This window comes from Aedes aegypti, chromosome 1 (assembly GCF_002204515.2).
Source record: "Aedes aegypti strain LVP_AGWG chromosome 1, AaegL5.0 Primary Assembly, whole genome shotgun sequence".
NCBI lineage: Eukaryota > Metazoa > Arthropoda > Insecta > Diptera > Culicidae > Aedes > Aedes aegypti.
Genome location: NC_035107.1, coordinates 202,823,082 through 202,846,025, shown reverse-complemented (window position 1 = coordinate 202,846,025; position 22,944 = coordinate 202,823,082). Strand labels below are relative to the sequence as shown.

The 22,944-nt window shown below is 36.5% G+C and overlaps 1 protein-coding gene across 1 annotated transcript in view; it reads left to right on the top strand.

The window, feature by feature from the left end:
* The first annotated feature begins 3,895 nt into the window (after positions 1-3,895).
* Positions 3,896-22,944, top strand: part of LOC5578164 (steroid hormone receptor ERR2) — a 128,193-nt gene continuing 109,144 nt past the window's right edge. Inside the window, exon 1 of the mRNA XM_021857270.1 lies at positions 3,896-4,087. The gene's annotated coding sequence lies outside the window, so the exon portion shown is untranslated. The remainder of the gene's footprint in view (positions 4,088-22,944) is intronic.

Here is a 22,944-nt window from a genome sequence, read left to right as displayed (position 1 = left end):
GCTTCAATTGTTCTTTAAAATTTGACTTAAAAGTTTTCTCAGTTTCAAATTGGCATATAAGCAAGACCGTGGAAAAATCTAATTTTTGAGCAAAGTAACGAACCCAGAAAGGTTCTTTTTAGCTATTATGATTGAGGGAGAGTCCTTTTGCATATCGGAATGATTGACAGTCATTGAATATGTTGGAATAACTAAATTTCATACTGGTGTTCATTTCGCCCCGATACCTTTTTACCAGCCTTGTTTTCGACCCAATTTTCTATCTCGCTTTTCTGACATATGATATGATTTTTATCACTATGAATGAATGTGGCACGTCGTACTAACATCAAACTTGAAAACTAGCCGGTGGTAAATTAAAAACATTGCCATTTAAGGGTCTTAAAACGAACATTTGCTTAACGTGTCCATTATGCCCCTAATTCCCCTACTATGAGAAAAGCAACCAATTCATTCAGTCGGTCATAGTGTTTGCCCATGTGCTCTTGGGGATTTGAGCTACGGTGATACTGTGAGATACATTCATTAGCTACAACTTTGCCAAAGACCGTTTTCAAATCGGACGCCTCAGTAATTAGATATTGATTTATATCCAGTCACAAATTCTTCAGCAGTGCTCATGTAACTTCTGAACAGGCAACATTGCTGCACCTCGCGCGAAAGATAGCACGCACAAATCATGGCTTCTATGTTTTACTGCATATATCCAGTGATGCCTGCAGAACAGCTCAATAATTATAGCCAAAGCTTTGCAACTCATTCAAAAATTAATAACTAATTACTGGGGCGTCCGATTTGAAAACGGTCTTCGGCAAAGTTGTAGCTGATTACTCTATCTCACAGGATCAACATTGTTCTAATTCCCAAGAGCACATGGGTAAACACTATGACTGATTGAATGGATTGTTTGCTTTTCCCATAGTAATTCCCATACAAACTTTAAAGGGCTTGTGCAGTCTCAGTTTTCATCCAAATGAGCTCAAATTTTAGGAGAATACTCAGAATTTGATATAGAATCGAATGAGCGGTGTGGAGCAAAAACGATTTTTTGAACCACTCTAATATGCACCCAACCGTTGATTATAGATGGAACGAAATTCACCATGCAATATTCCTTCCATACACTTCAAAAGGGCGTTTCTAGATATCCTGTCCAAGCATTGTTTAAACATATTTGAATGCTTTGGACAATTTCTTAAAATCACTATCAGGCATAAGATTGGTAGATATTATGTTTCGAGTATTGGCTGATTAGTCATTACTGAACATAGCATTGGCCCTTTTCAAATGTCGGTCTAGATTTTTTTTAGATAAAAGTTTATTTCAATATCTTAAGCCAGATGAAAAAAAAAAACAAAACTACAAAATTTTATTCTGTTTGTTTAAACAAGTTAAAGTGGTATACATCATGTGATTTCTGTCATATAAACTTCAAAAGAGCGTAACTCAAAATTCTGCCTAAGGATTTTTTTCAAATTTGGCCCAGAGGTGCAGAACAATGTCAGGAATCAACTGCCGACTGCCGTTTGGATGGTATATTTTATTTGATAATAACGGTAATTGAAGCACCGTGAACACGATACCAAATAAAATTAAATCCATGGAAATTTAATATATTTTTTCACGTAAACCTGCAAAAACAGAGTGCATGTCGCGCTTAGTCGACGACTAAAAAGCTCTTCTCATTTTTTTTAAATTTCCACCGAAATTCATAAGATATCTGAGTAAATTAATAGACCTTGGCGAAATTAGCTACAATCTAACGCCCTTAAGGACATCAATCGAAATATACAACCTGTATCAACGCCTTGGAGTAATTTCACCTTATTTTACATAGACCATTGCGATATCAGAAGCAAATTGACGCCCTATAGTTAATCAATAGTAAGTGTTGAGCTGTACCAACACCTTAGAGTAATTTAAATTACAATTATTTATAATTATAATTCTTAAAACAGTTGCATTTTAACGCCCTGCATGACATCAAAAGAAATTGTCAAACTTCATCAGCGCCATGGAGTAATTTTTCATTACCTTATGTAAATCAACTGCATCTTAGCGCCCTGTAGTACACCAATTAACGCCCTGGAGTAATTTAACCTTATCCTATCTTATGGAAATTCAAAGCTGTATCACCGTCTAGGAATAATTTAACTTTATTTCACATAGATCAGATGCATTTTAACGCCCTGTTGACCATAAATTTAAATTTCCAAGTTTTTCCATGTAGATCAGAGGTATCTTAACGTCGTCTAGGACATCAATTAAATTCCAAGTTGATAAACTCCTTTGATAAATTTGACCTAATTCTACGTAGATTAGGCGTATTTTATTGCCCTGTATGACATAAATCGAATTGTATAAGCTATATCAATGCACTTGAGTGATTTGAATTTATTTCACATAGATCTTCGCGAGATCAGCATCTAAGCCTCATAGAAAACCAATTGAAATTTCCATGCTCTAACCAACTAGTTGATGAATAAACTGTGCTTTGTGAAGCACAAGCTGTGAACGGGTTGTGCGGTGTCAGAGCTCTAATTTTCGGAGAGCATTCAAAATTTGACTTGAGAATAATAAGCAGTGCAAAGCAAAAACGATATTTTCAACCATACGAGTATAATATTGAAGGTTTACCAGTGTAGAGACCCCAAAAATAAGTCTTAGTTTTATGCTGTTTAGAACAATAGTGACATTTATTATCCTAGCAACCTAGAGACTCCTATGTCCCAGCCTACTACATTTCTCCTAGTCTTTAATGAAACTGAAAAGATAAGTTGACCTAATTTCAAGATCGATAAAAGTATTTTAATAGGCTGTTATCGTAATAGGCTGTTTTTCACCACGCCAATCTGTCACAAAACGGCTAACCTTCCAGCACCGAAGTATGTAGTGTGGGAATAGTCATTACGCAACTCAGTGCTGTTCATTATGGTTGATTGATGGTTCATTACGCAACGCTTTCTCATGACGCAACTGTTTTAGTTGCGTAATTAATCGGCAAGCCTCGTAGGATAAATTTACAACTCGTGCTGTAAAAATCATCATTCTGCAACTTGTTCCGTAAACTACTATTTTGCAATTTCTCATCGTAATAGGCTGTTTTTCATCACGCCAATCTGTCATGAAACGGCCTACTTTCCTGCACTGAAGTCTGCAGTGCGGGGATAGTCATTACGCAACTGAAACCACACAGATTCACACACGTTTTTCACAGTACCAATTCACAACTTTAGTGAAGAGATATTTTTATTTCTAAGATAAATCAAACTGTGTTGCTTAGGTGTCCGGTCATTCAGTTAATTGAGTTTTGGGCAAATGACCTGAAACCATAATTGAAATAAATTCATTAATTTTCATGTTCGTGACAAGATGTAAGCTCTGGACCCAAAATAGCCATCCAGCTAAGACCTGTGCGTTAATTTAGAATCTTAGTAGTAGAAATCGTTGCAAATGAAATTTAGCACTCGATTTCATATTGAAATGTGCATGCTTCGATTTTTCGTCTGCTTTTACGTTTGTTTATCTATGTATGAGTTAAAAAATTTGAAAATTGAACGCACTCTTCGACCATTGCAGTCAACTTCACTTTCTACTTCTTTGGCGAACATCAAACCGTTAAGGTGATAATGAAAATGGAGTGGGGTTGTATTGTGTATAGACAGTAAACGCAAACACGGATGATACCATCATAACTCGTATAGTTTCTTATGGTAGGTCGCCTTGATGTGGTTGTAGTATCGTTTGAACTTTAAATAGTCATCACGCACACCAATTACTATCCTGCTTACCTTTTCCCATATACTCTTATTGCTCGAGCAATCGACTGAACTGTCAAAAACTAAAAATAAAAATAAACCTTTGACGGATAGCCCTTCCCCATTAGGATGAAAGAGAAATTATCAATCGGTGGGAGTAAGTGAGCGATATCGATGTAAGGAGAAAAAAAAAAAATAAAAATCCCGTGTAAAGTGGCGATCGGTCGTGGTGCGAAAGTGTTTTGTCCGTGCTCGAAAGTGTCGAAAAAAGTGCAAATTCCCTCACATTTGTGGCGCTTATTTTTGGATTAGTAGCTGAAGAATCACAGGTAGGACGTTCTTCCGGTTGCAGAGTAATGTGAAACTTCTTTGCTGGCGCAAAAAACTGTAAATGAAATTTTGCTTTCATTCCCCTACCCTCACTGCTGTGACAAGAAGAGGAAAAAATGTGAAAAGAGCTGAACCATACAGGGAATCGTCGGAATCGGCGGCGGGAGGCAATCATTGAGGAGGTGGATGATTCCATCTTGTGTGTGGTATCGTTTCTGCAAAACAAACCGTAGTACGAAAGGGTAGTTGTGCGAACGAGACAGCAAATGAACTTGTGTGGAGGAATGATATCGGAGAAATTATGCAAGAAATTCTGTTTGATTAGATTAATCAGCACGAATTTCAGTTGTTGTGGTCAATTTGAAAGCTTCCTGTGTTTATGATTAGTTTTGGATGGCATTTGATGACTTCAATGATGACGCAAGATAAGCAAGTATTCGAGTTTTCATATATTTGACAGAGGAAGTCCATCTCTTTTGCTCCTTCCTGTTCCTGTATGGCTGAATATTTTTGTTTTGAGACGATATGATTCCTTCACACAAAGTTCAAGGATATTTCGTCCTGAAAATCCTTGTGGCGCTTTTCTACGCTAGTGGCATTGGCCTTTGTTACTTTGTATAATTTCATGCTTGTTTCAATCAATTGAAGGTTTCCAAGACCTTGCTGTAATGAATAACACAGAATTTATCTCGAAAAGGTAATTGATAACAATGTGTAGCAATTAATGTTTTAGAAATATCTAACATGTTTATAATTACTTTCAGGATGCTAAAACGCTTGTATTTTTTAGATAAAACGGATTAAAAAACTTGAATAAAATTTTTGAAGAATGGCCAGTTAAGATGCATCAACTTTAGGTGGTGGAACGATTTGACCTAGTTTCAGTCATTTGTTTCCGGGACGAAAGAATAAGCAAAATTGATGGGCAATCGGTGAAGGATTATGCTCATTTCATTCCAATTATAAGACGCCATAACAATCATCGTATCTTTATACAGAACCTAACCAAGGATTATGTAAGGAATCTTCCAAAATTCTGTTACCAAACTCAAACGGTTACTACGAGAAAACTAATATTAAACCTGACGAAAATTTCATGTTAGACAAAACAAATTAATTGACGTAATTTTGATAGCATTCTAGGCTGGAAGATTCTCACAGTAAATCAACATGATTATAAGACATTGATATTTAGAACTTATCCTGATATACTTAAGTTGTGATTCATTAGCGTCCAATAAAACAGATTAATTTTTACTTTTTTACAACATTTGATGTAATCTACACTAGACTTATGATTTCTTGTTTATGAGTTTGACATTAATCAACTTGACTTATCGATTTGCAAAGCGAGATATTCTTATGTGTGGAACATTCATCTTCCCATCAACAATTTCTATCGACGCGTATCATTGATGCGACATAGGTTTAATAACTTTAACCTCTTATAAATGTACATGTTTTAGAATAATTTCGGTGTGGATAATAGTACCTTACGATTTCATTGAGCTCTATGTCTCTCAGTTCCAAAAAATCTTTATATTTTCTGGCAGTGACTCGGAGAGTTTTGAGAAGTCAATATTAGATAGAAGAGTGTTTAATTTCAGTAAATTGACATTCTATTCAAACCAAATTCTTTAGACAATTAAAGGATAGTATTGTTTTTTTGGAGTTGAAAATTCAATGAGCATGCCATTTCTTCTTTTCAAAGCGCTCCAAGGTTGCGAACGGTTTGCAGTAATAACTCATTAACCTTAGTAAGGATCTTGGGTCTTTTTCGACCCATTTTAAAATTCAAATCAATGTAACTTTTGACTGAAATAACTTAGCAATTTGAAACTTTCTGACAATTATTTTTTTGCGGGAAATTTTGTTTTTGCGGAAACATAAGTTTTGAATAACCCCTAGGGGAGCTTCCATAAAAAAAAGTTACAAATTGTGACTTAGGGTCGTTATTGATCCGAAAATTCAAACAGCTCGCAAAAACCAGTGTGTTAACCGAATTTAGTTCTGTTGGGCTCAAATGAAGGGCACACATGTCTAGTTTCAGAAACCTTCCCGGAGATCCGGATATGGTCATTGTGGCCACCGGGAACCTGCTACATCTGAAAAAAGTCCCTTCAGAGACCCTTACTTTGACGACCTGTAGTTTCGTAACTTAACAAGGAATCTGAACCGTCCTCATATTGTTGAATAGGTATTCACATGGACTGTGAATAGAGATTCTCAAATCACTTAGTTATTCATACCCGGTTCCAGAAACCCGGAACATCCGAAAAGTAAGTTTCCATCGCAGTTCTGTATATATAATTCACATCGGTAGCATTGGTTGATGGATATTTTGGCAAAAATTTTTTCTGTAATAAGCAACCAATTACCGGCGCACATTTCCTGAAAAAATCGGTCCAGTATGGTCCATGCGGAACCGATTCCTGGAGTCCCGGGAGGTTGTCAATCTGAACAATTCGATGAAATTACTCAGATTTATATCCCAAAACCAAATGAATTATGTCCAATTCTTTACGATTTTTTATGTTTGGATGTCTTTTGCCAAAAGAATGAATGGATGGTTATTCTGGTAATTTTGGAGCACCGAAATGGCCACCGGGAAACCCGTAACATGGGACCACAAAGTTTTAGCCCCGAAAGTAGGCATGCGAGGGCTCAATCTTCATGATTTTGAATCCCTGTAACTGCTAGTTCAATTATTGATGAATGGCCATTTTGGTTCTTCTGGACTACCGAAATAACCCAGGAATGATCACCGGAGATGCCCGTATTGCGGGTCATTTCAGTTTTTGTACCAAAACTAGGCATGCGACGGCTCATTCTTCATGATTCTGGATACCTGTAACTCTTCTAGTTCAGTTATAGCAAACGCCAACTACCATGCGACATTGACTTGCTTCATTGCATTGGCAAGATTGGTTTCCACTTGCGAAAGACCAACAAAACAGCCAGGTCGGTGGTCTTCTACCATTGCATTGGAATATCCTGTCGAGCTTTAAACTTAGGTATGACAGTTGTCATTTTCTTTCAAGTTCAAACTTCAAATGCTAGAAGAGCCAACCTCCTAGCTAGGCATTGCCATCTACAACACCTTGTCGTGCACAGCAGCTCGACCTCTCTACGCACCGCTAATTTGGAGCACCACCTCCAAGTAAGATATCTTGCATGCCATAACGTCGACCTCGTTATTCGAGCACGACCTACAAAATTAAGTATTGACTCTCATGTCAGCTCGATACCTAAACTGTAATCGTATAGCTAGCTTGAAGAGCCTACTTTCTGTACCCCCTGTTGATCACCACACCGCTCCTTCAAACTCCAGACCTTCGGAAACGACTCATCCCAGGACCTTTGCCACAATCGAGACCTTGTGTACAAAGTCAGTATCCGTTAGTCTGCGCAACCCGGAAGAGTCCCTTTGAACGTAGGTGCCTCCGTCAGGAAGGTAATACCTAAAACCCTCCTGACGGAGGGACGGAGGGAAGGAGGAAGGTATTAGATCAGTGGTGATGGTTAAAGCAAACGTGCGTGAGTTTAGACGTCTCTGGAGAAATTATTAAACCTACGCTATCTGCCCATTGGACCAACGGATCCACATTCATTTTAAGCCTAACTCACCTAGCGTATTTACCAAACACGACCAAGGTAATATCATCGGCATACCCAATGATGTGCACTCCTTTGGGTATGCGTTCAAAGACGCTGTTCATCGCAATGAGGGACATTTTTGCTCGTAGTTAAACATGCGCCCTGGAAGTTTTATTTCTTAAGTGTATCTAAGATCGGAAGCCACCATGTCATGGCGTATGCCTTGGACATTTACATGCAAATCGTCCGACGAGGCCTTGTCCAATTACGATCGAGCTTGGAGAAAACAGTTGACAAGCGTCGGTTAACCATACGTTCGAGTGTTTTACCCTTGCAACTCAGCAACATGATTGGTCTATATCACTATGGTAGCGTCTTATTGTCAGAGTAGCTGAATTCCGCTTCGGCTATCAATTTGGCCCGCAGGAAAGTATCACTGAAATTGCTGTTCACCGACACCTTGGCGAATTAGTCAGCAAGCGCCTCAGCAACCTTACCCACATCGTTAGTTATGCTTCCTTCTACCCTGATTTTTGCACATGCCTCATCACTAACGGGTTTCACCTTCCTCCAAAGCTCGGTAGAGCGAGCGTATTCCGATTTATTTGCCTTCTCAATACTCCATCTAAGCCTCGTCACAGTAGACACGGAGTCTACGGCCTGCAACGTCATAATAGGGAAGTGGTCACTACCGTGTAAATCATCGTCTACCTTCCAGATAAAATCGTTGATGGAATCCCACGAGGCTATGGTGATAGGATCGATCCTAGCCAGTCTTCCATCATTCAGTACCGAGAATCTGTCGAGTAACTGATACAAGCGCTCTCCTCTAACTTCGACCTCATGCGATCCCCAGGATGGGTGATGGGCATTTATATCGCCCAGTATCACATAAGGGGCAGGCAACTGCACGACTAGGTCTTGCAGTTTGACGATGACGCGGCTCTCTTTGGCAACCTTATTTCTTGGTGCCATGCTAACCACAGTGATTTCGGTCGGAGAATGAATAGTAACCACGCAGTCTTTCAAGTCGATGTTCAGTTAAACTACCTTATGCGGTATATTTTCTCTGACAGCTAGGAATAGCTGTTGGAAAACCCTATGGATATATGCATTTTTGTGAGCCTTAATATACTACCAATAACTACCTCGGAGGTAACCCCAAGGTAGTTCAGCTACCTTTATCATGATCATAGGGAGCGCCATGACGCAAGCTGTCAGCGATTCAACGATGAGCTGGATATCGGAAAACCTCGTGTGCGCTTCACTGTAGCAATACAGTCCATTCCAGTCTCGGAGTACTTGACATCCGGTAGCAGCTTCGCTCTCGCGCTCTGGCACCGATTCTAGGATAGAACCAATGCCTGTCGGTCCATTTTAACGGCTCTTTCCTGCTTATTTGATTGTTTTCGTAAGAACGCTTTCCAGTTTCCATTCGAAGAGAGTTAAAGCACTAAAATTTTACCTTACCTCTTTGTCTCTTTCCCTACAAATCCTCCCGTGCAAGTGCTCGAAAATCGATTATGCCAAGTGGCACTCGCATCCGATTTGTCCCATCATTAAGATGGATTTGGACATTAAACTTGCACAAAGGAATTAACGAACGTCCGCCAATAACTGGCGGTCGGCCATTAGTTCGAGCTCTGATGAGTCCGATATGCATGTTCGAAATAATGTTCCTCTAGTGAGAAAAAAAAAACGAGGCAGCATCAAACGAGAACAAACCCCTTGCGCTCAAGACCAGAAGCCGCAAAACGTCGCCGTTGTCGAATCGCTACCAGACCGGTTTTTTTTTTCGTCGGCAGGTCGAATCGAATCGAATGCAGTTTTTTAAGCGAAGAAGCTTCATCGAAATCAGCGATTTTGGAGAGGAGGAGCAAGGGGTGGATACAATTAATTTTACGACTGCTTAATAAAGGTTTGAATTTGATTTAATGGTAGTGCCCGCAAAAAAGCAGCGGATTCGCCATTCCCGAACAGAGGGAATAAATCGTAACTAAAGTGATTGTGCCAGTAATTCTACGATTATTGATCGCTGCCAAAAAAGTTGAGTTAAATAAAAAAAATCATCATATTCTTATTTATTTATTAGTATCATTTTATTCAGTACATTCATTTCTTATATCTATGTGTACTGATTTAGACATACTATCATCCTTATATGGTAAAACTTAATAAAGCTATTATAATTGATTTAATTTAAATGCTTATACATTGATTTAATTTAAATGCTTATAAAAGAAAAAAAAACTAATTTACAACCAACTTAAGGTGAAACATCTCGGAACTCAAAGATGGCCGTCACAATGACCGACTTGTGACCCTACTCGCGTTTTCAAAGGCTCTAAACTGCAGAAATAGTACGCAAACGTTCCTGATCTTCTTATTTTAAGCTTTCCGCTAGTGCACAAAGCCAAAATAAAAAGTGCACTGTTTTTGGATGCTTCCTTCGCGAGATTAGTGCCTTTGAAGTTTTAGTGCAATTTTAGAAGTTAGATTCCAAACTTATTATTCCTTAATCGAAACATATAACGCATTTATCATGATAATAGAAGATTTTAACAATCTTACTTTTGGAATATTGATAGGGGTTCCTGGGGTAATATGCACCACTTAAGGAAAATGTGCCGAAATGAATACTAAACAACATGTATGTAGTGTTTTAATACACGAATCTAGTTGGTTTGGGTTCACCCTACATGGTGTTGAGCGAATTTTCATCATAATTAATTTAGATTGTTGGGAAATTTAACTTTTTTCAAACACTACTTTTGCGTGAATTAGGATTTATGTGGGGCACGATGCACCGCTTTTTGGGGCAGAACGCACCACAACAATGAGGCAAGATGCACCATCGTGTTTTAAACGTAATTTTATTTATCGTAAAAACACGAGTTTTTGATAGTTTTCGTGTATAAGATGATATAATTGTGCATAAATTCGTTGGTAAAGACATCAAATAACCTAACTTTCGTGATTGTAGTTTATTTTGGACTGGATCGTTCCGCCCCAACCGATGGAGTGCATGTTGCCCCAACCGGGCGCTTAACAGAAAATGTTATGAAAAATAGAAATCGTTGTGTTATTTCGCCAAATCATGTAATCAACAACTTATCCAGTCTCTAATCATCTATTTTATGGTGAAAGGTTGTGAAAATTCTCAATTCATCGCTCTCAAAACAACAAGTGAAATGATCTGGAAAGTTACATCAGAATCGTGCTTTTTGAATTTATTGCTCTATCTCCTTGTTAAGTTTTCCAAAATGTATCAAATTCTCAGGGTGTCAACAATTTGCAACGTTTCATCGATCCGCATAGTGTTTTTCTCTCAAAGCTCGTTTATTTCAGAGAAACTGACAGAGTGCGTTTTGCCTCGGCAGTGCATATTACCCCAGGAGCCCCTATTTTTACTCAAAGGATACAGATATAGACATTTTAGCTTAAAAAACAGGTATGAAATCGTGACCAAAACAGAATAATTTTGTTATTCAAAATATTTTACAAATTTGAGAAGAAAATTGCAGTTTTGTTAGGATAATACACATTTTAATCATATAAACAGTATTGATGTTTAGGAGCCGTGAGGAGCATTTAGATTGTTCATTCTTATAGGCTCGTAATGAAAGTTGATTACAGACTCCTATCAATCAATATGATTTTGTAATAAATCATTAATAGTTTTAGTTTTGTTGGTTACAATTTCAATAAATGTAATATAAAATATTAAAACCATAATCACATAAATGTCCTTTACACCATAAGGTGCATCATATTTGTAAAAATAACTACAAGCTGATCATTGCTTTTTTCAAGATAGATTGAACAAAAAACAACTTTTTCTACTGTTCATCCTCATCCGTCTGTTTCTTATTCTACTTCTTATTTATGGAATAATATCCCAACTGAGAGAGAGCCTTCTTTTCAGCTTAGTGTTCACCCGATTGGTGATGAAATGTGGAGGTATGTTGCGAAAGTTTCACAAACTGAAATTAATATTTAAGGTTTCCTGTGTTTTGAATTTCCAAAATCTTATCATTTAAATGATTGTGGTGATCTTTCTTCTAAAGTTATTAATACCAACTTCGACAGGGATGCACTAATCGCCAATCTAGAACAGAGTTTTGAGATATCTTACGTGTCATACATTTTTTTCATACAAAAAACCATACCATAGGGGGAAGGGGGTCTAAGAACGCCAAAATTGTCTTACGTGGAATTTACATAGAAAATTCTTTAACGCCATGTTATATAAGAAAAAGAAATAACAATTGTTGCTAGGACGTGGCCAGAGCAACTCTCGTTTGTCGAAGAATTGGTCCATCTTGTCCAACAGACCATGCTAAGTTTGAAAACTTTAATTGATTAGTGGACAAAAAGTCAAATCTTATTGAATCGTATATGACTTCCCGGATAAAAACGTATCATTCAGTGAATGGAATAAACCATTAATGTACAATATAACGTATTGGATACAATACAGCGTATTGTAATTGAATGTCGAAGCAATATTATTCTTGTTTGGATATACAATTCAAAATCAATATAATATATTGTAACAGAACATTGTATTGTTTTTAATTGGTTTTATACCTTACAATTTTGGTCAAATTCCTATTTTCGCGTAAAACAACTGTTGCTTTTTTCTATGTAGCTTTGCTGAAAGAAATAAACAAAACAAGTTCAGAAAGCAAGAAATGTTGGGTGAAAAATATTCAAAAAGTAAAAATAAGTAGTTTTTTAGAAGTCACTTGACATTAGCTGCAACGACGAATGCAACCATGATACAGTTCGTTGAATTGTTTTTGTATTGTACAACAATACACGAATTGCTAATCAAGACAATTCATGAACATTATATCGTATTGTATTTTCAAAATGTTTGTATGAGAAAATATCTATATTTGTATTGTTACGATACTTAACCACCCATACATTATATTGCAAAAATCTCAAATACCATACAGTGAACTGTTCAAAACAATATATTGTACTGTAATTGTATTGTCATTTTACATATACTGTATTGTATTTCCAATATATTGAATGGTACTGTCACAATACGTTATATTGTTTTTGTATTGTATTTTTTATTCGGGTTGACAGTTACCATGTATCGTAGGTGCTCAACATTAACATAAAGTTGAAAATCCAATTCTGAGGCTATTGAAAAGCATTTAAATTGCTTTAAAATAAGTATTTAGTTTATATTCCAAACATTTTGAAAATTCAAAAAATCATTATCTGTGTGTTGATAAAAACTGAATAATTTGTTGACGAAATCGGAACGTGACAAAATCGGAGCGTGACAAAATCGGAACGTGATAAAAATGGAACATACCTGCAACTAAAAACGGCTTGAATTGCTAAAAAGGGCCAAAAACGGTTAAAAACGGCCAAAAATGGCTTAAAACGGCTTAAAACGACCTAAAACGGCTTAAAATGGTTTAAAACGGCTTGAAACGGCTTAATACGGCTCAAAACGGCTTAAAATCGTTTGAAACGAATAATGACTTAAAACGACTTAAGAAAGCTCAAAATGGCTTAAATGGCTCAAAATAACTAAAAACGGCTTAAAAATGGCAATAATGGCTTAAAATGTCTTGAAACGGCTTAAAATGACTTAAAACGGCTTGAAACGACTCAATACGGCTTAAAACGGCTCATAAAGGATTAAACGGCTTAAATGGCTCAAAATGACTCATAACGGCTTAAAACTGCTTGAACGGCTCAACACGGTTTAAAATGGCCTAAAATGGCTTAAAACGACTTAAAACGGTTTAAAAAGACATGAAAGCAAAAATGGCTTAAAACGGCAAAATTGGCCTAAAACAGATTGAAATGGCGCATAACGGTTTGAAACGGCTTGAAATGGCTTAAAACGTCTTAAAGCGATTTGAAACGGCTCAAAACGGCTTGAATGGCTCAAAATGGCTTGAAATGTCTTAAAATAGCTAGAACGGCTTAAAATGGCTACAAACGGCTTAAAATGGATTAAAACAGCATATTAACCTCAAAACAGCTTAAAATTTCTTGAACGGATTAAAACGGCTTGAAACGGCTTAAAACGACTTGAAACGCTTAAAACGCTAGTAAACGGCTCAAAACGGCTTGAAACAGCCTAAAATGAGCTTCGTAGCCGTGCGGTCAGCGGCGTCCGTCGTTTAGGGTTCGATTCCCGCCCCAGTCGGAGAAATCTTTTCATCAAACGAAAAATTCTTCAATTAACACACTCACACACTCCACTTCACACTCCATTGGTCGTTCCATGTGTCCGTTATCTAATGTTAGTTATGTTCAGTCTGTGCAGCCTATTACTGAAGACGGTGTAAATTGTCTTTTCACTAAAAAATAGCTTAACACGACTTAAAATAGCTTAAAACGGATTGAAACGGCGAAATGGCCTAAAATAGACTGAAACAGCATAAAATGGCTTAAAACGTTTTAAAACGGCTTAAAACAATTTGAAACGGCTTAAGGCGGCTCCAGACGAGTTAAATTGGTTTGAAACGGCTCAAAATAGCTAGAACGGCTTAAAATCGCTTACAATTGCTCAAAACAGCTTTAAATGTCTTGAACGTTTTGAAACGTCTTAAAACGGCTCAAAACTTATTGAAACGGCTCAAAATGACTCAAAACGGCTAGAAATGGCTTAAAATAGCTAGAACGGCTTAAAATGACTCAAAACATTTTAAAACAGCTCAAAATATCTTGAACGGCTAAAAACGGCTTAAAACGACTTGAAACGGCTTAAAACTTTTCTATACGGCTCAAAACGGCTTGAGCAGCCTAAAACGGATTAAAACGACTTAAAACGGCAAAAATGGCCTTATATAGATTTAAACAGCATAAAATGGCTTTATATGGCTTAAAACGACTTAAAACGGCTCCAAACGGCTTAAATGACGCAAAATGACTCAAAACGGGCTAAAACTGCTTAAAACGGCTGGGAATGGCTTAAAATAGCTAAAACGGCTTAATACAACTTGGGAACGGACCTGGTGTAGTGGTTAGAATACACGCCTCTCACGTCGAGGACCTGGGATCGAATCACATCCCCGAGATAGTTACTGAATATTTCAGTGATGACTTCCTTAGGAAGGGAAGTAAAGCCGTTGGTCCCGAGATGAACTCCCAGAGCTAATAAAAATAAAAAATAATACAACTACAAACGGCTCAAAATGGCTCTAAACGACTTAAATGGCTTGAATTGGTTTGAACGGATTAAAACGACTTAAATGACTTAAAATAACTAATAACATCTTAAACGGCTTGAAATTGCATAAAACGGATTAAAACGGTTTAAAACGGCTTAAAATGGCTTAAATCGACTTAAAAATAACTCGAAACGAAAATATTGCCTAAAATAGTTAAAAATGGCTGAAACAATTAAAAATGGTTAAAACTGCCAAAAACGGCCCAAACCGAATGGCCAAAACCGAATCAAAACTACTTCAAACAGCTTAATACGGCTTAATTGAAACGGCTCAAAACCGCTTAAAACGGCTGAAATGACATAAAATTTTGAAAAACGGCTTAAATGCCTTAAAAATTGCCTAAAATGGCTTTGAACGGCAAAAATGGTCTAAATAGCTTAAACCGGCTAAAAATGGTTTGAAACGACTTAAAACGGTTTTAAATTGCTTAAAACGACCAAAAGCGGAAAACTGGCAAAATTTTATTTTCAAAATTCTACAGTTAAACCTCCATGAGTCGATGTGCTATTACTCGATATCGACACATGGAACCATATTAAAAATCAAATTTCATGGTTACTACGATGGTCCCTTCAAACGGCTTTCCATAGCATTGCTGTTCCATGACTCGATATTTCCATGAGTCGATGGTCCCTTCAATAAAGACTCATAGAGGGTTGACTGTATAATCGATTTTCCGCTTTTTACGCATTTTTTCCTTCACATTTTGGTATTGCAATGCCTTTGCTTCAACAATGGAGTTTGTTAAAGTTTGAGAGCATTGTCAATATTGAGTTTTGTTTGCCAAGAAATGTTAACATCTGGAACTATCGATATATATATATATATATATATATATATATATATATATATATATATATATATATATATATATATATATATATATATATATATATATATATATATATATATATATATATATATTTTATATGCATTCCAGTCGACTCGAAAATAATTGAAAGTGAAGCAGATAGGATTGAGAATCGTTTCATGGGATATTCTAAGTGTAACAGAGACATGTTCAGAATAAATATCATCGTGAATAACCAGTTGGCTTCAAATGCGGCTAAAGTCGGGTAAGATCAATTCAATCGTTGAAGAATTTCTGGAAGGGAAAAACAAGTAGGGCTATCCAAGACATTGCATTGAGAAGTATCCTGAAGAGCACTCATCAAATACAATGGATCATTGAAATAACCAAAACGGCATAGGTAGCGCCACCGTAGTCTTGTGTGTTTGACAGAACAGCAATGCTGTCACAATGTTAAACCCCATATACAGTGGCGCCTTTGTTTTGATGCGGTGAGCACTGACAAAAACTACCTTCAATGATCCATTGTTCCATGAGGCTTACTGCGAGTCAATTTTTGCAAGGCACTTTGAAACAAATTAACTTGTTGCCCAGTGCATTGAAAAGGGCTAATTGACAGCTATGCAAGTATATCCACCAAGCTGTGTTTCAACAGAAACACCAAAAGTTTGAAAAACTTTGATTTCAAATGACGAAAAAAGTTATGTTTTGTATGCAAATGAAAGATGATAGCAACACCACCACATGCTCCATCCAGTCGATTATTACGAAAATAAACAAAGTTAGGATTTCTTTTAAGTTTGGATCCAGGTTTCAAATAAGTTTCACTTATAACTGCTATATGTGTGTTGCGAGTTGTTAGAAAATTGAACAGCTTGTCCTTTTAACCATTCTTTGTTCCAACTCAAAATATGTAAAAAAATATTTGGATCCATTTGATATCAATTACAATATAATTATTAAATTTTACACTGACTTAAACTGTTTCAGCTATTGTGGTAGTTTCGAACATTGCATCAATTATTTGATTCAATTGTTTAGTTAAAAAAAATCAGTAGGAGACAAATTACTTGAAACAGGTGCATTTTCTGGATTTCTTGATTCTGTTGGGTTTTTCGGTTGATGAAGAGACGGAATAAAAGTCACCTACGGTGGCATAAGCAGGGGTAATTCTGTTTGAATTTAAAACAATTTGAACCGAGGTGCTTTTCCAACTAAGCTCCTAGCCTTTTTATGACCTAACAGCTCAGATTGTCACAAGTTTTGAGAATGACGTAAAAATCAATCACATTAGGATAAAGCTTAGTGAAATTTATCCCTACTTTCTCAATTTGGACTCTGAATAGAAAAGCTACTCTTATGCAGTTATTTCTTATAAAGAACAGGTTAATCGTTAAAAACTCTTTACTCTGCGTTTTTGTGTAGGATTCTCCATACAAATTCATAGTATTACAATGCTTTAAATCAACCTTGTCATGTACCTACCAATTCTAACAATTTCATTTGGTTTTCAACATCCAGATTTAGAAAATGACATTAAATATTCATGAAACAGGACGGAGAGAGCCAGCTACAAAAATATCAAACAAACATTCCGAAAAAATCAACGATGATGAATTTCAACATCGTTTTCTGTCGAACTGTGGTACAAGTGTGACAGCTGGCTGCTCCGATCACCTATCCACTCTTACCTACAGCAAGTTGTCCGGTTTCTAATCGCTAATGGTCGAATGATTCACAGATGGTGTGGTGCCTGGCTGATGATGACATGCTACTTTTACTCGATAGGCGTTTCTTCGGCGGATTTTGTTTTGATTCCATTTTTTTGTGAATGAAAGCTATACTGTTCGCAGAGCGTGTCGTTGCGTCTATTCTGAGGATAGGGACGAAAATAAGTTCCTCTTGGTATGTGCGTGCGTACCTAATATGACGGTGAACGAATTTATGCTGAGGAATGTTGTACCTTTTAATTTTATTACTTCAAATTTAAGTGAGCGAAATTTCGATTTTTTTTCATTTCTTTATTAGTATCATTCCAATTTCTTAGATCTAGGTGTTCTGTATTAGACAACACTATCATCCTTATTTGGTATGACAAAATTAAGCTTTTATTAACAACATATTACATTTCACTTGCCGTAGCAGTTCAGATTTTTTACAGGTGAGTTGATTTCAACTGCTTATAAGAAAAAAAAACGTTTTCAATTTACTTAACCTAAATATATAGCGCATTTATCGTGGCAATAAAAGATTGTAACGATTTTTGCCTGAAATTATTAATTTTTTTTTTTTTTGACATTTGTTTCAATGTTTCATCATTGGATATTCTATATAACTAATTGGTACTATACCAGGGAGGAAGCTTCAGAATCATTTTCAAAATTTTATTTTATTTTTTTGGCGGAAAGGCCTGTGTTATCCGCAAACAAGGATTTTTGACATCCTTGACGTAACTCAGGTTAGTCAGATGTGAAAATATTATATAAAATTGGTCCCAAAATGCTGCCTTGAGGAACACCAGCTCTTACAGGAAATCTTGCAGACCTGGAGTTCTGATAATTATCCTGAAGTGTACGATTTGACAGATAACTTTGAATTATTCTAACAATGTATGTTGCAAATTTTTTTTTTTTTTATTCTACGATCAAGCCTTCATGCCAAACACTTTCAAATGCTTTTTCTATGTCTAGAAGAGCAAGACCAGTAGAATAGCTTTCAGATATATTGGAATGAATCAAATTTGTTACACGTAAAAGTTGATGAGTGGTCGAATGTCCATGGCGGAATCCGAACTGTTCATTGGCAAAAAATAAATTTTCGTTGATGTGGACCATCATTCTGTTCAAAATAACCTTTCCAAAAAGTTTACTGATGGAAGATAGCAAACTGATTGGACGATAGCTAGAAGCTTCAGCAGGATTTTTGTCTGGTTCTAGAATTGGTACAACCTTAGCATTTTTCCATTTGTCGAGAAAATATGCCAATTGAAAACATTTGTTTAATATACTAACTAAGAGAGATAAACTACTTTCTGGAAGTTTCTGAGGATGTAGAAAATTCTATAATCACCAGGAGCTTTCATATTTTTGAATTTTCTAAAATTAGATTTCACTTCTTCCAAATCAGTCTCCCAGGAATTTTCGAAAACGTTCTCTTGATTGAGAATATTTTCGAAGTCCTGAGTAACTTGATTTTCTATTGGACTAGTAAGTCCTAAATTAAAATTGTTTGCGCTTTCAAACTGCATAGCAAGTTTTTGAGCTTTTTCGCAATTAGTAAGTAATAATTTGTTTTGCTCTATTAATGCCGGTATTGGCATCTGAGGTTTTTTCAAAATTTTAGATAATTTCCAAAGGGCTTAGCCCTTTTTTCTTATTTTTTTATGAGATAGGGATATTCTTTTCTTGAAGCCTTGTATGACAGTTAAAAAACCTTGAGTTTTATTTGTTTTTTTTAGTGAACGGATCCGATCCGAATCACTCATATTAGTGAACCGGATCTTTTGAACGGCTCATTGGCTCAGCGATTCGCAACGGAAGAGCGAACTAAACCGAGCGAACGGAAAAAAGAGCGGTTTACTCTCTGTTGCGCGACATGCATCGTACCTTTCGTATGTTTCGCTCTCTTATTCTTCGTAAATTCTTCCCCAGAAACTCACGATATTTTCTGTCGATTTCCTCTACCTAGTTTGTCTGTCTATGCTGAGAGCGTTGAGAGCACGGTCCTGCAGCAAACTGTGTTTGCATGTGTGCCGTGGCGTGCAAAGCAAGGCACGTGTCAAGCATCATGATAAAGCCAAGTTACAAACGAAAGAGGGTAGGGGAAATTAATCAATTCGTTCTTTTTTCGAGTCACTTTTTGTTTGATCCGTACTGATTTAATGAACCGACTCTCGCCAAAAAGAGCCATGGATCGTTCTTTTGAGTGAACCGGATCTTGTAATCGGCTCCGGTTCGTTTTGCCCATCTCTATTTGACTGTATTATAATATATTGTTTGTTGTGTACGCATCTATTTAGACTAATCGGAAAAAGATGTTGACAATAATGATTTACTCCTAACATATCAAAAACCCGTTATATTACGCGAATCATTGTGCATCTACGTCACCAGTTCATACAAACCCGAAAAACTACCTTCTTGCAGCTTTTATTTCCCAATGAGACTTCAATACGTTCTGTATTATAATATGATAGGTACGTTTTCAAAATAAACCCATTAGAACGAACAATCAACAAAAGTGTTCGAAAGATTGATCTACCTTGCTTAACGACAAAGTCCTTTTAGATGCATTGTTTAATGACTTATTTTACGAGCATTTGCAGCGACGTGCGTGCATTTGTCTGTCTAAACCCGACATAGGCGGCATCATTTGACCGATTCCGTTGAGATCCGATGAGTGCATTGTGCATGGCTCTGCAATGGCTTCACTGTCATTAATTTTGGCCCATTAATGGACCTCTGCCATCGCCGCCACGCCGCACAGTGGCCGCAGTATATACAAATGCTGGACAAAAGTAAAAATATCACTCGAAACGTTCAAAAATCCTAATTTATCGATAAATGCTTTATAAAGCTATTTGATTTTGTTCCAAATCTTTTCACGATGAGAGGAGTGTCAGTAAATTGGTCAGATAAAGTTTAGTATCTAGGGTTCATGCTAGATAAAAATTCAATTTTCAAAAATCACATTGAGGACATTCAAGCCAAATGTAACAAATATGTAAAATGTCTCTATCCACTTAGGGCAGAAGCACCGGTTTTGGCCATACGCCAATTGTGGATTATCCACCGTTTTATATAGCCAATCCGCATGAAAACTTTTGTGTTCAGTAGATCACATTCACATGATAGAGCTACATTCATTTACTCGTCCAAATTGATTCAAAACATAAGAAAAACAATTCATTTTCCTTATAATTTTAACTCCCATACACCTAATTTAGCCAGGGCACTCCTAATTTGGCCACTCTCATGGGAAATCAATGCGATTGGCCAATTTAGGAACCGAAGTTAAATCTCTGGCCGAAACTGGTTCCGTTGGCCTATATTGACCAACGGGATTTTCAAAGCGAGAAAATAGTTTTAGCTCAGTTTTGATATTTACACACATAATATATATTGAAAGCTTGCATTTGACATGTTTGTAGTATAAATAAGGCTTCCCATTTAATTTTTATTGACAGTTTCCCTTAGACTGGCCAAAACCGGCGCTTTTACCCTATTAATGTAAAATCCAAACTTTTTCTTAAGAACAAGCTTTTGATCTTCAGACAAATTTTTAGGCTAGCCATTTTTTATGCTGTAGCAGAGAGAAATGTCTCCCTATCGAGTTACATAGAATATCCAATGTTGAAACATTAGAACAAAAGTCGAATAAAATTATTGATAATTTTAGACAAAAATCGTTACAATCTTCTATGTGAAAAATAAAATATATTAACACAAATCGATCTTGAACTTTGAAGAAATATTATTTATTACTAAAGATCAAGAAAAAGTATCCAAGCAGGAATTTGCAAACTATATTTTTAAACTTTTGCCCAGCTTTTGATCACTGTGTGCCGCATCCATAAACTTTTTTTGATGCCAGAACGTCAGTGTCTTGTTTTGTTTCGGAAGATTTGCCTAATTAAATTGCATTTATAGAGGAGATGGCTTCAGTGCGCAAATTTATTTTGCGATCTGCTCGTTACGATATGTAAATCGTGTTTGCAACTTGCAGTCAGGAGGGTACATTTATGGGTGGAGGGGGATGGGAAAGGGGCGTTCACTGCAGACAATGCAAGAGTTTGGGAGGCGGCGACATGATCCTCCCCGAAAAAAAAGTGCAATCGCGATGCGGAACGGGGGTGCATTTATATGGTTCTCCTGTGTGGCGAATTCGGCCCCGGGGTGATTGAACTGCAAAAATCAGTGACTTTTTTTTGTTTAATGTCGAATGACTGTTTAGTTTGACTGAACTGGCCCACGGTCGACACGCTATGATGGATTGATTGCAAGCTAATAACCAGTTCGTCATCTGGCGAAGGAACGACTCATTTGTGCGCATTTCTTCGGATGAATCTGACCGTAGAGCAATTTCCACGTATGTAATCATCTCTTTTTTTGTATTGTCAAAATTTGTAAATGTTATTCTGAGTCTCGATCACGCTGCTTGAGTCAAGTGTATGCAGCTTATTAATGCTTATTTTTCTGTCACCGATAGGTTGTCATAAAAAAATGTTGGTTTTCTGACACAAAATTCTTAGGCTGAAATAAATTTGAAATTTTACATTGGCTACCTCCCGCTCTCTGTTAAATTTCTAAAGAAGTTGGAAGGGGATATATAGTCAACTCTCCATAACGCGATATTCAAAAGGCCATCGAGTTACAGAACATAAAACCAGTGCAACTGCGATCCAAGGGACCATTGAGTTAGCCATGAAAATTAGATTTTACTATGGTTTATTTATTTAGTTGGTCACGGCATAAAAAATAATAAGGCTGGCTCTTTACTGGTGTAAACATCGAATTTGGTTGTAAATATGTGACGTCACTCCTATTGTACCATATACCATCCGGACCACTAGTTCATTTTTTTCAAAAATTTATTCGTGATGGATAGGAATGACGTCGTAGCTGACAGTTTTCGGAATATATCACCTTGTCAATATAGTACACCGTGTTAGTTGGTGTTACATCAATTAAGGTACCGCGGGGCAAGTGGGAACGAAAAAAACGATAGTTCAAACAAATTGTTCAATAAAATTTTCAAATGTCAATATTTTCCAAATCCAACAACACAATCACATTTTGGCCACATATTTGCTGGTGTGTGCATGAAACTAATCGAATAATTTCGAAATTGTGAAAACCATGGAAGAAAGTTTTAGAATGAGCCAATGGACGCAGTTACCTCGCTAAGCGGGGCAAGTGGGACACATCCAGTTTCATGCGTCAATCCACATCAGTAAGTCAACCATTACAATAATAGGATTGATAAATCATAGATTTTTAATTTTAAGTACATATTTGATGTACATAAGGGATCAACCATAATATACGTTACGTTTTAGGAAGAAACCCTTTATTTAATAGTATGTCGCCTCACATTTAATATTAACTGAAAATTCCTCAATAAAAGCGTAAAGAGTAATTAAACATGCTCAAAATATATCATTTATAAGTTGTTAATTAAAATGTAGCACATAAACAATCAATGATTGACGAAATTATAAATATGTTTTGTTAAT